The following is a 6288-nucleotide window of genomic DNA, read 5'->3' on the forward strand; positions in this document are numbered from 1 at the left end:
TACTTAGTATATATTTGCAGAACTCATAAATGAATTGGTGATCACATGCTTTCAACCCAGCATTGTTCTAGTATGTGGACACATAATTAGTCTATGGATAAATCAAAATAATAATGGTTGGTCTTCTCTTGTTGATTTTTTTTTGTGTGTGTGTGTGCCACTATTTTCCCAATGCCTATATTATGTGTCTGGCACATAATAAGTGCCAGTGAACATTTGCTGAGTAAATTCATGACTGCCTGCATAAGTGAGTGAAGGTAGGTGCATTTGCCTTGATGGAGCTCTTGCTTGGTGGGAAATACAGAGACATACTGATAGTTACTGTGAGGTGCAATTCCAGTTAAAAACACAAACTGATTTGGAAGCATATAGAAAACATGAAGCTTAGAGGGAGGCAGAGAAAAGTGTTGTGGAAGGTGTTCATAAAGAAGAAGTTCCTTAGAACTGGGATCCACAGATTGAGAATCACTTATCAAGGGAAAAGGTGGGAGAATGGAAGAGAAAGGAAGGAGAGTTTCAAGCAGAGAGGATCTCATGTGAAAATTTCATAGGATGAGTGAGACATGAGATGAGCAGGGGCTTACTCTCCAAAAGCCAGGTGGTCATTGTCACCAAATCTACTTTTCATTCTGCCTTCTCCCAGTTTACAGTAACTGAGAAGAAATAGAACCAGACCTCTGCATGTTAGAAAGATTACATTTAATAAAAGGAGGGTGATGGGAAATATAGAAGACAAGGGAACAACATGATAATTATTTTCTCAAGAAAGCCAGTGATTTACCCAGAATGGGACTGGATTGGACTCCCTTCCTTGAGCATTAAGTGACAGGTGGATAAGCACTCATCTGGATATTGAAATTTATTTATGCTTTTCACTTGTCATTTTTGAAGGATTGAATAAGTTTAAAAGAAAATTTAAATGAGGGAAATCCTATGAGAAATGTTCAAGATTTTGGCATTTCCTTGAGATAGAACTGAGTTTACTTATTACACAAAATGCTTACTGAACACCATCATTGTCTGAGTATATGTTAGGTGCTGGATATCAAATGTGGATAAAACAGATAACATTCCACCTTTGGCTTTAGGGGTGCCCAGTCAGTGGAGGTCGGACGGGTCCTTGATCTTCGCTGCCCTTGGCACTGTGGCAGTGTTGGATCCTGACATCTGGCCAGGTCAGCTGGCCCAATCTCAAAAGTTGTAATCTCTGAAGTGAAAACTGACTTCCAGTTAAGATGGCAGCATAGGTACCATGCCAAAGCAGCCTGGGGGGAAAAAGACCAAAAAACTTCAGCAAAATACACACTTTTACTAAAAAGTGAAGTGTATAGGAAATTGAATAAGCAGCGGAGAAGTAGAAGAGATCCAGAGCATCCCGAGCCCGCACAGGCCAGCAAAAGTGGCCTCAGGAGCTCTGCCAAACATGGCAGGGGCAGCAGTGCACCAGAAAGCCACCAGAGTTGGCTCCAGTCGCAGGAAAAGCCAGGTGTGGGGAGCTTCCACTCACACCGGCGCTCTCCGCAACGCAAGAAACGTGAAGGAAGAGTGGCAGTGAGCAACGGAGGAGCAGATCACAAGGTAGAAGAACACATGGAACAGCGAGATAACTAGGGCAGCTGCAACTCCCTCCCCTCCCCCACCACCTGTGCCCAGCTTCAGCAAACAGAGCAGCGGTCCTGGGACCCGCCCACGCCAACTTGAGCTGACAGCAGGACTCCAGCAGGAGCAGAGTCCAGCAGCAACATCAGCGGCTCCAGCACCATTAACAGCGGCCCCAGCAGCAGCAGATCCAGTAGCGGCAGCAGCGGCAGACCAAGCAGCAACAGACCCAGTAGTGGAAGCAGCAGGAGAACCATCAGCAGCAGCTTCAGTGGCAGCAGTGGTGGTGGACCCAGCAGCTTAAGCAGCAGCAGTGACACCAGCAGTGGCAGCTACAGCAGCAGCATCAGAGGCAGCAGCGGTGGACCCAGCAGCAGCAGCTTCAGTAGCAGTGGCGACAGACCCAGCAGAGGCAGCTTTAGCAGCAGCAGTTCCAGCAAAGGGTGTGCTGATCTGCAGGGCCACAGTTGCCAGGCTCAGTTTGCCCTGCAGGAAAAGCCAGTGCCCAGCCCCAGAAATTAGAACAGCAGCCCGATGACCCAGGCAGCAACTTGACTGAGACCAAAATCAGCCAAGGTAACTGGGATTGCACCAGGGAAGGGTCTCACTTGGTCACAAGTTGACTTGGATCCCTCAACAGACCAGAAATCTTAACCTCTTTGTTGATAGAGGATCTGGTTGTTATAATAACTACTATGGCATACATACTTGGGGCTGTTTTTGATTGAATGTGTACAGTGTTTAGTTAAATTTTAGAATCTACCTGTATTTTATTCCACTCAGCCTACTTGAATACTCCCATAGCAGGGAAACTCAACCCCTAGGAACATCTTTGTAGACACTCTGAGAGTCTTAAGAGCCACACATAACACTTTAAGCTCCTACCCTGAAAATATATAACATCAAATCAATTGATACAGCTAAGAGAACCTAGCTAGCAAGAAAATCCAAGCATTAACTTAATTCCAAGATGCAAAAATATATACATTATAACACAAGAAACACCAAAAAGCAAGATTATATAAATCCACCTAAAAGTATTAATGCATCAGAAATGACCTCCAGTGAGAATGAGTTAGAAGAAATGCCTGAAAAAGATTTCAAAAGAATGATTGTAAATATGTCCAAAGAAGTCAGAGAACAAATCAAAGGAGTCAAAGAGGAACTCAAAGAGGATATCAAAGGAATAAAAGAAGATGCAGGACACCAATTTCATGAAATAAAGAAGGCAATACAAGACATAAATAAGGAAATAGAAACAATAAAGAAAACTCAGTCAGAATTGCTAGCAATGAAGAACACAGTTAAAGAAATAAAAAACTGTAGAAAATATCACCCGTAGAATGGATGAAGGAGAGGACAGAATATCTAAGCTAGAAGACCAGGTGGCAGATCTAATACAGTCCAACAAAGAGAAAGACAAACTTATAGAAAAGTATCAGTGGGAATCTCAAGATATTCAGGACACCATGAAAAGATCCAATAGAAGAATTCAGGGCATAGTAGGAGAAGAATACCACTCCAAAGGCATAGTAGGTATCTTCAACAAAGTCAAAGAAGAAAATTTCCCCCAAATTGGGAAAGAGGTGCCAATGCAGATACAGGAAGCCTTTAGAACCCCAGCCTGACAAAACCTAGAAAGAACCTCTCCATGCCATATTATAATCAAACTTCCAAACACACAAACCAAAGAAAAAATATTGAAAGCAGTTAGAGAGAAAAATCAAGATACCTACAAAGGCAAGCCCATCAGGATTACAGCAGATTATTCAACACAAACTTTAAAAGCCAGAAGGGCTTGGAGTGATATATTCCAAGTTCTGAAAGATAACAACTGTCAACCAAGGTTACTTTATCCTGCAAAGTTATCCATCCAAATAGACGGACAAATACGGATATTCCATGACAAAAGCAGGTTAAAGGAGTATTTGAGGACAAAACCAGCTCTACAGAAAATACTTGATAGGATCCTCCATGCTGAAGAAAAGGAAAAGCACACATATAAGGAACCTAGAGAAAACAAGCAATACTCAAATACTAGTTAACAGAAGAGAGCACAGGTAGAACCAGAACCACAAAAAAAAAAGGCAAACATAAATACACACCTTTCAATAATATCTCTTAATATCAATGTCCTCAATGCCCCAACGAAAAGTTATAGGTTTCCAGACTGAGTTAAAAAGCAGGATCTTATAATTTGTTGTCTCCAAGACACTCGCCTTTCTACAAAGGATAGACATTATCTTAGGGTGAAAGGTTGGAAGACAGTGTTTCAAGCAAATGGGACTAGAAAACAAGCAGGGGTTGCTATCCTAATATCTGACAAGGTAGACTTTAGTCCAGCGTTAGTCAAGAAAGATAAGGAAGGTCACTTTATATTGACTAAGGGCACACACCAACAGGAGGACATTACAATCCTAAACATATATGCACCTAACATGGGGGCTCCCAAATTCATAAATCAAATGCGATTAGAACTATGGTCACAGATAACACGAAACACAGTGGTGGTGGATGACTGTAACACCCCATTCTCATCAGTTGACAGGTCATCCCGGGAAAAAATAACCAGAAAGGCATCTGGACTAAATTAGGTCATAGAAGGAATGGACCTAACAGATATATACAGGACATTCCATCAAAAGGCTATAGAATATACATTCTTTTCAGCAGCACATGGAACATTCTCTAAAATAGACCATATATTAGGACACAAAGCAAATCTTAACAAATTCAGGAAAATTGAAATAATTCCTTGCATTCTATCTGACCACAATGGAATTAAACTACAAATCAGTAGCAAGAAAGGCTATAGAGCATACACAAAATCATGGAAACTAAACAATACACTACTAAATGATGAATGGGTCAATGAAGATATCAAGAAGGAAATCAAAAAATTTATAGAGTCAAACGATAATGAGAACACAACATACCAAAATCTCTGGGACACAATGAAGGAAGTTCTAAGAAGTAAATTTATAGCCTTAAGTGCCTATATTAAGAACTTAGAAAGGTCACAAGTAAATGACCTAATGCTTCACCTTAAAGCCTTAGAAAAAGAAGAACAAGGCAAACCAAAAATCAGTACACAGGAAGAAATGATAAAGATTACGGCAGAAATTAATGAAATAGAAACAAAAAAAAAAAAATCCAAAGAATTAATGAAACAAAGAGTTGGTTCTTTGAAAGCATAAACAAGATTGATAAACCCTTAGCAAATCTGACCAAAAGAAAGAGAGAAGAGACACAAATTAATAAAATCAGAGATGAACAAGGTAACATCACAACAGATTCCAGAGAAATTAAAAAAATCATAGGGACATACTATAAAAGCATATATTCCACAAAGTATGAAAATCTGAAAGAAATGGATGATTTCCTTGATTTATATTACCTACCTAAATAAAATCAAAATGAGATTAATCACTTAAATAGACCTATAACAAACATGGAGATCCGAACAGTTATCAATAATCTCCCAACTAAAAACAGCCCAGGCCCAGATGGATTCACTGCTGAATTTTACCAGACCTTTAAGGAAGCACTAACACCATTGCTTCTTAAGCTTTTCCAGGAAATAGCAAAGGAAGGAATTCTACCAAACTCCTTCTATGAGGCCAGCATCACCCTGATACCAAAACCAGGCAAAGTTAGAACAAAAAAAGAAAATTACAGACCAATCTCCCTCATGAACATAGATGCAAAAATTCTCAACAAAATATTGGCAAACAGAATACAAGAGTATATCAAAAAGATCATTCACCCTGACCAAGTAGGCTTTATCCCAGAGATGCAGGGATGGTTCAACATACACAAATCTATAAATGTAATACATTACATAAACGGGTGGAAGGACAAAAATCACATGATCATCTCATTAGACGCAGAGAAAGCATTTGACAAAATCCAACATCCCTTCATGATAAAAGTCCTACAGAGACTGGGAATAGAAGGAACATATCTCAATATAATAAAGGCTATTTATGACAAGCCTACAGTCAACATATTACTAAATGGGGAAAACCTGGAAGCTTTTCCACTAAAATCAGGAACAAGACAAGGGTGTCCACTGTCCCCACTTTTATTTAATATAGTTCTGGAAGTCTTAGCCATAGCAATAAGGCAAGAGACACACATAAAAGGGATACAAATTGGAAAGGAAGAGATCAAGTTACCATTATTTGCAGATGACATGATTCTATACATAAAGGACCCTAAAGACTCTACTAGCAAACTGTTAGAACTGATAAAAACCTACAGCCATGTAGAAGGATACAAAATAAATACACTGAAATCAGTAGCCTTCATATATGCTAACAACAAACACACAGAGGATGAAATCAGAGAGTCACTCCCATTCAGAATTGCATCAAAAACAAAAACAAAAACAAAAACAAAGTACCTTGGAATAAACCTAACCAAGGAAGTAAAGAATCTCTACAATGAGAACTTTAAAACACTCATGTGAGAAATTGCAGAAGATACTAGAAAGTGGAAAAACATCCCTTGTTCCTGGATTGGAAGAATCAATATTGTGTAAATGGCAATGTTACCTAAAGCAATCTACATATTTAATGCAATCCCTATCAAAATTCCAAAGGCTTTCTTCATGGAAATAGAAAAAACAATCCAAAAATTCATTTGGAATCACAAAAACCTCGAATATCTAAAATAATGATGAGCAAT

Source organism: Jaculus jaculus, chromosome 4 (assembly GCF_020740685.1).
Source record: "Jaculus jaculus isolate mJacJac1 chromosome 4, mJacJac1.mat.Y.cur, whole genome shotgun sequence".
Lineage (NCBI taxonomy): Eukaryota > Metazoa > Chordata > Mammalia > Rodentia > Dipodidae > Jaculus > Jaculus jaculus.